The sequence below is a fragment of the Aptenodytes forsteri genome, unplaced genomic scaffold (assembly GCF_000699145.1).
Source record: "Aptenodytes forsteri isolate BGI_AS27 unplaced genomic scaffold, ASM69914v1 Scaffold465, whole genome shotgun sequence".
NCBI classification, from domain to species: Eukaryota; Metazoa; Chordata; class Aves; order Sphenisciformes; family Spheniscidae; genus Aptenodytes; species Aptenodytes forsteri.
Genome location: NW_008795039.1, coordinates 1,259,761 through 1,268,556, shown reverse-complemented (window position 1 = coordinate 1,268,556; position 8,796 = coordinate 1,259,761).

The following is an 8,796-nucleotide window of genomic DNA, read 5'->3' as shown; positions in this document are numbered from 1 at the left end:
GGCCTTTCCTCCCCTTGTGACGTCATGCTCAGTACAAAAACGGGGGAAAGGGGGCGGGGGGGGCCGCTGCTCGGGGACTGGCTGGGCATCGGTGGGAGGGTGGTGAGCAATTGCATTGTGCATCACTTGCTTTGTATATTCTTTTATTATTATTGTTATTATTATTACTATTTTATTTTATTTCAATTATTAAACTGTTCTTATCTCAACCCATGAGTTTTCTCACTTTTACTCTTCCGATTCTCTCCCCCATCCCACTGGGGGTTGGGGGGGAGAGTGAGCGAGCGGCTGGGTGGTGCTCAGTTGCCGGCTGAGGTTAAACCACGACACTCGTGTAGCTCTGTCAAAGAAGCCTGAGATCAATGCCATCTGGGCAGAAAGCCCTTCTAAGTGAGGAACTTTGTCTTGGTTTCCTCCACAGCTTTAGCTGTCTATCTTGCAGTGAAAGGGAAAAGATCAGATCTTCCTCTATGCTCTGTGTAAGTCTAAGACTACTGTCAATGCCTGCAAAATAACTGCGGCTTTCTGAATTAAAAAAGCAGTAAGTAAAGCAAAGATCACGAGTTCAAACTGCACAGCCTGCTTGCTCACCATTTCAATCCACAGCATCAGCATAACTCTAACAAAACTGGGATCTATATATAACTTAACTGGGATCTATATATAACTGGCAGACCTTTGTATACCAACTTCTGAATCTCCGTGGAAACTACTGCCCAGTGGTGCCAAAAGGAGAGATCTCCCATTCTGCATTGGCCATACGGTCCGAATAGCCTGCAAATGCAGGGGCTGCAGCTCAGAGTAAGTAAGAAATCAGCCAGCGAACATGAGAAAAGATGCAATTGTTATACATCGGATTAGAGATGGCCACATTTTTTCCACCCTGTGATCTAAGGAACCTTTAGTGAAACTTCAAAGAATGAAATGCAAGAATGTGAATTCGTATGAGCCAGTAATATACACAAAACACAGTAGTGTTCCCTGTGACATTCAACACCTATTGAATATATAAGCTCGTACCACCCAAAGTCAGGCCAACAACATTTTTGTTTCTCATTCTGGTTTATCAAGGCCTCACTCAGACTCGCACTGATGTAAATCAGACCGCCGTTGAAACCACTGGACTGAACTAATGCAGCAGATGGAGAGCCGGTGTGAAGGCTCAGCGTGCAGCAGGACCGTTTGAGTTGTGATACGGCCGTGCATAACTTCACATCTTAGTGAACTAAAGCAAAAGCTCCCAAACCCCCAACTAGTTTTATATCATTTCTTTAAAGGATCATGCACTGGACACAACAGATGAGAAAAATTTCAAAGCAGGGCAACTGCAGGGACATTACAGTTGCCCTGAGGCTGAAAACTGGGGGGGCGGGGGCTGCATTTTTAATAGTATTTTCTTAGTTTGTAAAAACATTGCCTAAACCCATCTCTGAAACCTCAGTACCAAGAGTACAGATTTCATTAGCCACCCTGCAAGAATAAAAAAACCTGTGACTTCAGCACTTCTGAGTTACTCTTAACATATGAGACATTTTCTGGAGAATCCAAACCTTTGATCAACTTTATGAGAAATACCTGTGACAGAAAGAAAACATTTAATGAGCCAGAGATGTCAATTATGAGCTTTCAAGCAATTTTATATCCTATATAATGTATATAAACCAATATAGTTTAAAGGGTATTTTATCATTCTATAAATGTCCTAAACTATCCTTTTTAATATTCCAACTTTTTTTCATTCATTTGTTTCAAAGCATGAAAGATAAACCCTCTTCACATGTTCATGGTCTTACATGGCATAAGGCAAAACTAATTGGGAACAAATCAGCAGAACTGCACAGAGATTGTAAATTTCAAACAAATGAATCACTTCTGTATTTTTTATTTCAATCAAAATTCGTTCAGATGGATAAGCAACTGATGTTGGTTTTCTGCTTTTTATGATTTGCTGGTTTTTTTATATTCTCCTTTTTTGACCATTGTGCTTCAGGACCTGACCCTGCATCACCAATATTTAGGAGAAACTTACCACTGACTTTGGAAAACACATGATCATTGGTCAACATCTTTGAAAGATGATTTTAGACATCTTGATTGTTGGTGTCTATTTTTAGATGTCTTACAGTGCCTTGGTTTTTAGAAAATGCTGAATTCCAGTCTCCTGAACTGCACAACCATTATGTGACTCGAAGACAGACATCCCAAATATCTATTTGCTTTGGTAAATCTTGCTCTTTAGTTCTGGAGTTTTGCAAAGCTGCCCGTCAGCTTGCTAAGAACCCCTGACCGTCGGTATTATAAGGAGTGATAAAATGATTCTACTTTAGCCATTCAAAGGTCATGTAGACCAAATTCTACTTTTTACCATTATCAGTAAACTTTGACTGAGAAACAACAGGATGTTTCCCTTATGCAACTAGACAAATGTCCTGGACAGAGAAAATGTTAAAACTTCCAAATTAACTGAAGTACTCAATCAGCAGACAGGCTAGATCCAGCTGCTTTAAAAGTGCTTTCATTCCTTCACAGTCTCTGGGCCTATCTGTAATACCTTATGCTTCCATTTTGTGAGGTTTCTTGCAAAACGTATTAGCCTCAGTAAGAAATCTTCAATTCCCACGGAGAATTACATTTCAAAATGATGCTCTGTGCTAGTAAGTAATATTTTTCCTGGGCTTCCACATATGGCAATATTTATCTTCAAAGTTTTCCTCTTTGGCTCGTAGGCTGGTTTGTAAACCAGATGGTCTTGTGTGGCCTAATTGTAAGATGATTTGTTGTGTGATTCAGTAGCATTGTTTATTTGTACAGTGGTTTGATGGAATTTGTAAACTGCATAATATTGTTTTACTGTGTTTTCTTTTATGAAAGAGCCACATCTTGCTCTGGCATTTGTGGCAGCGATTATAATTAAATGTAGTTCTCAAGATACTTTGATCTCTGTTTGCTTGCTGCATTAAACTAGTAACATAAAAACACAATATTTCTCATTTAAGCTGGGAATCAGTGCTGGATCTGAAGGCTGAGTGAATGCACCAAATTTTATCTTAAAAAAACAGAAATATAATAATCAAACAAGTAAGATGTTAATTGAATGGTGGAAATTCAATGGCTTTTGAGCAGTGGCAACTTTATGATTTACTTGCAGCTAATGCTTTTGTCCCCCTTTTAACAAGCCTCTTTCATAAGCAGAAATGTCTGCTTTTCTGAGGCAAGAATAGTTTTGCCCTACTTGATCACGGCATATGGTTACTTGTATTCATATAAGTATTCCTTAGCTGTGAATATATTTAGGCTGCCAAGTCTATAAAAAGATCTAAAAGCTTTCTGGCCTTCCCACTCTGTTTCCGTCATGAAAGGTGCCTTCAGCGGTCTGTTCGGTTTCTGGTAGGCAGACTTGTGGAGGGGTGACTGTGACTGGGAACCCAAGAAATACTTTGGAGAATGGGGCTCCAAGCTTAGGAGATCAGGAGGCTTCTTTCACTTTGAGGAACTCAGCTTCAAGCCAACCCACTGTACTCAAAGTCACATGTATGTCCCCTAGCTATTGATGGTCTATATGGCAAACTGATGGACACAGTTCAATGCCGCGCTCTTTTTCAAGAGATGTCCACATCAGATAGATACAAGAAAATCAATACCATGCACTCATGGCATTGATACAGCCAAACCTCAGAAGATAGGCTGCAGAAGGAAGAGATCCAAGAACCAGGTTTGTCCTTTAGCCTCTGGAAGCCGTTCTTTTAAAGCAGAGGCTAAGCACAATGACAGCACTTTCAGTAATGTATCTCGCTGCGTGCTGTGTATTACAGTATCACCAGGACTGCTGACCGTAATTCTTCCAGTGTCTCTGCTTTTTTTTGGCAGTAGAAAGTAAAGGCCATTATCTCCTCCTCCCTGTAAGGTGTTTGGAAGAACCAGATGGGAACCAATAAATTGAAAATTTGTTGGTATGGATTAGGAATTATTTTAGTACAAAGATGCTGAGTATGCAATCTCTAGTAAGTAATTTGCAACAGATTTGGAATAAAGCAGAAGAATCACAGTCTTCTGAACAAATCCTGTAATTATTCCAGCAGGAAATATGGGTGCAATGATGATTCACGCAGAAAGAGTCTGATTGACCTTTAATTCTTATTTGGACATTTGCTACTTTTCATCCCTTTATGCAAACACATTCTGTGGCAGGTTACTCTTGAAAAGATTTCAAAGGAATAGATGAAGATTCAGAGACAGACGCATACCAGTAAGTAACCCAAGTTCATGATGAAGCTGAAACTAGACTGCCATGAAGCTACTCCCACACAATGCCTGGCCAGCCTAGGGATGCGTTGTCGGTTTTTTAGTGTTTTGACAGAGGCAGTCACTGCTCTTGCACTTTCCTAAGCAGGTCTTTGTTTCGCATAAAACCTTCTCATTCTGCCTGTTTGTCTCTGGAGATGCAGCTTACAGTTCTTGTTCTTTGTGGTCATTTTTTGCTGAATGAGATTCCTTCACGCTGAGATTTTCTCTTAGGTCAGGCAGTGGTTGAACATCAAGATGTGTCTGAACACAGTTTGTATTCTGCTGAGATCTACCTTATCTCAAAAGGCCATCATAGCTTTAGTCTTGTCAGGTTGCCACTACTTGGCAGTGAATAAAAGCCCAACTGAAAGTGAGAAGCACAGCTGAAAACTCCTTTCAGAGATGTCTGCCTTCCCTTCCCATGAGCTGGTAGAGAGTATTGGCACTGAGGTGCTTTGCCCCGTTATCATGGACAGGAGGGGACCGGGCTGTTTCCAGAGAGGCTTCTCATTAGGACACTTACACAGGTGGACCAGTTCATGCTACAAATATGTTTTTTTAAATTTCTAGAGAGAATATTGTCAAGGCTGAAAACAGTTTAGATGATTAGCTATGTCTTTTTCCTCAGATTTTTTTTTTCTCAACAAGAACCTGAAAACCTGACATTTTCATTCTTGTTTCTTAAGTACCAAAGAAAGAAGATGACAATTGTTTCACTTGGGAGACTTTTTTGCTGTATGCTGGAGGCATGGGAGAGAGATCGTTTCTCTGAAGAAAGCATATTCTCAATTGAAAAGCTGCAAGGAGCACGACTTCACTCAGCACTCTGTTCCAGTTATCCTGGAGACTCAAGTAGGTGTCGCCATGTTAATTCAACACAGCTCATGGTTTCAGGCATTTCTTTACAGTCAGAAACACTGGAAACTTAATTCCATGTTTGAAATGAAAACTGATATACTAATCTGACTATATGACCCCAACAACCTAGAGTGCGTATGCTTAATTCTGCTCTCAAGCTGAACTATGAGTGCACAGCATTTCTGATTGGAGAGTATAAGGCAAATATACTTACCTGTTCTCTCAGAAGTCAAAGACATCTCAACAAAGTCTGATAAAACTTTGCAGATAAATTTATTTCTGGGCTGAATTCCAATATCAAAAGTTCAGCCTGAAAATGATTTGAGAAAGCTATGGGCAACTGAAAAGGATAGTTTCCTCTAGCTATAGCCGTATAATATACCCATGCAATAAATACAGCACGAGAATTGAATCCAGCATTAAAGAATGTTATTTTCAATACTGTTGGATGAGATAAAAATGACAGCAATACCTTGTAATAGATACCAATTTAAGTGATAAGATCAATTTCCTTCTTCAGAAAATTGTCATATTCTTCATTTTTCTAGATTCCATATATAAATTCAAATGTGTAATATAGATGGTTTCATGTAGGCTACTGTGGCAATTAATGTTCAAACACTTTACAAACACGCATGCTTTGTGCGAAGCCACCAGTAAAATAGCAAACTGAGCCTGACCGTTCTTAGCCAAATTACTTTAAAGCCTGGTTTTTCCCCTGTTGAAATAGTTGTGCTGGAGTAAAGCTGAAGTAAGAGACCTGGGAATAAGACCACTCAGTTCAACTCGGTTGCCTCCAAAAGTCATTTCCTACATCCAGCAACACAAGTTACAAAAACAACCTGCTGTGGCTGGAGTAACCCAGAAGTGAAACAGTCTCTGAAATTTCCTTTTTTCCTCCTGGGGGCCATACAGTAAGACTGCTAAGAATGTAATTGGTGAAGCTGTCCAGAAAGTGCAAAGATACTTAGCAAATAGAGGGAGAGCTTACAGATACAGAAAAAAACTATATAAACATTGCAGTCCAATGCAAATTTTAAAGAGGTCTTCAAATTTATATGCACCACTTCAATCTGTGCATCCACAGAAATGGATCAAGCATTAATAGATTCTTTCCTTTCTTGCTATGTGCATTTTTGCTTGCAGGGGTGTAGATGGGGTTTTCATATCTGCAGCCTGTGACACACATTTTTGCATATACATATTCATCAGCTTCTGAGGATAGATTTCCCCTGGCGTGAGTGAGAGTCACCGATTCCTCCTACACTGCTCACAAGGGGGAAGGAGGTCTGATCAGTGAGACAGTTGTTTGAATGAGTCCGTGAGGGTCTTGTGGAGACCAAGACACAATATTTTTGCATTATTTACATGGATGGCCCACTGTTGAGAGTGCGTTTGAGGTCCTGCTTTGTGCCCAGCCTGCAGAGCACCTGGCGTGTTACAACACTGCTTTAAGGGACCCGGCACCAGAGAAACCCAGGGGTTTAATGCTTGAGATCTCTTCCTCGGTCCTTGGGATACTCGCTGAGATTTCAACTACCTGATAGACACCATCTGTTACCACAAAGCAGTGGAGGAACTTTTAATACTAAAATAAGAGAGAGAGGCCTTGAGAGCAGTTAGGGGTGCTTAGCTAGAGGAAAAGTTAATTAAGGTCTTGTTAACAGCTCATTTAAATTATGTCTCCTGACTGATAATGATCTCAAAATGTATCAGTGACTTTCAGTTATTCCTAGGTAAATTCCTACCTCCCTAAAGACGCCCCTATTCCAAGACAAGGGATGAGAAACAGGAACAGCCCTTTGTGCTATGGAAGCACAGCCAAGTCCAAAGCAAAAAGTACAACAAAAACCAGTCCAATTTTCCTGCGGCTTGATGTAGGGCCTATACTTTATGGTGACATAAACCTTCTGTTGTGTTCATCTTTCCTGCTCCGCTTTCTGTGACCTGACTTTGCGTACATCAATTGGCTGTATTTGACACTCAAGATCTGCAGTGATTCACCTCCTGTGTTATCCATCATAGCTGGATATCAATGTGAAAAAAATAAAGTCAGCTCATATTCTTATTTACAGTCTTTTGGCTTTTTTGTAACTGAGTGTTTCATAGAAGAAGCAGAGGAAACAATATATTTCAGAATATCTCTAAATCCAGCTTTCCCTCCCAAATGTTCACAAATTGATCCAGACCACCTCTTTGAGAACAGGTTACACACTGCAGAGGAATGCATAACTTGCCCATGAACTGCTGCATATTTTGTCCTTTGTATTTACATTTTTCCAAAGGAAAAAAAAAAGCAGGTTTTTCCGGATAAAGATATTTTCTGCTTTTGATGGATGAAATTAGTCTGCATATCCTTGGAGACTGCCAACAAGTTTACACTAGGAACTGGAATGAAGCCATCATTTCGTTTCACATGGGTTCCATCAGATGGCAAAAAACCCATCACATAGTCCCATAATGCTGGTCTTTTAATCAGTGAAGAACGAGGTGACTTAAGGTGTGCTGTCCCACTACTGTTTTTCTGGGAACCACCTTGATGTGTAGGGACATTGACTGTCTCTGACTGCCATTACTATGAATGGCAATTAGATTTATACATCTTTGTGCTTGGGAAAAAAAAATACAAGACTGTTCTGTGAGACTTGCATCTGGCATGCTCAGAGCTATTCAAGTGCAAGAACTTCTGGCATCTTAAGCTAAAAGCCTTACACACCCCAGCAGTGAATTTGGTGATTAAAGTTTGGTTACAAACCAGTTGCAGGGATCGGACCTAACTGAATTTTGTAAAACTGGTTCAGGTTTGAACACAACATCAGAACCCCAAACACTTGATTTTCGACTTTGGTTAAATGTGGACTCACATGTTAACATCTTGGTTTGATCCATCTCATAGCATAATCTCTAATTAGCTGGATGAAATGGTATGTAAGAACTGCTTTCTGAGCCTCGTGGTGTACTTCACTGAACAAAAAGAGACTCAGTCCCATTCGCCATTTGTATCTTCCTTGTTCCCTTGTTTTTGGTACGAGTTGCGTGGATCTTTTAATTGGGACCTGCCTACAGTACGTGCAAACAGTGCCGAGACCCAGAGATCAGTGACCACTGACCCTTCCTCCATTCCTGCCATCATCTTGGTTTGGCACTAAAACACCCCATTCAAAGGAAATATTTGTTTCTTGGACCACCATATGTTTTAAGAAAGGTTTATACCCCAGGGGTTCTGTATGAGATTCCAGGAGGTTACTTCATTAAATGAGCATATCAAATTTGATTGGAAGTTCTCATCAGCTTTCTGTTCCATTTAATTTTATTTTTATACAGATGAAGAAATTACTGTTACACCCATACCCACTGACAAGCCAACTACATTACTTCACATCTACTTTATAACCACATATAATTACATAACCTCTCGGTTTATTTTCTTCCAGAACTCATGGCTCCTCATAGAATCTGTTCCGTCTGATCTAAGAGGCAGATTTTGGCCTAAAAAATGGTTTTCAAGACATTTACATGGTTTGGGTTTTTTCCTATATTGAATATTCCACACTTATTAACCACAATTTGATTCAAGCAGAGCAGCAAGGGCTTCACTGATACAGTCTGGAGCGGCTGTATTAGTAAAAGACAAGCCCAGCATCAAAATATTCT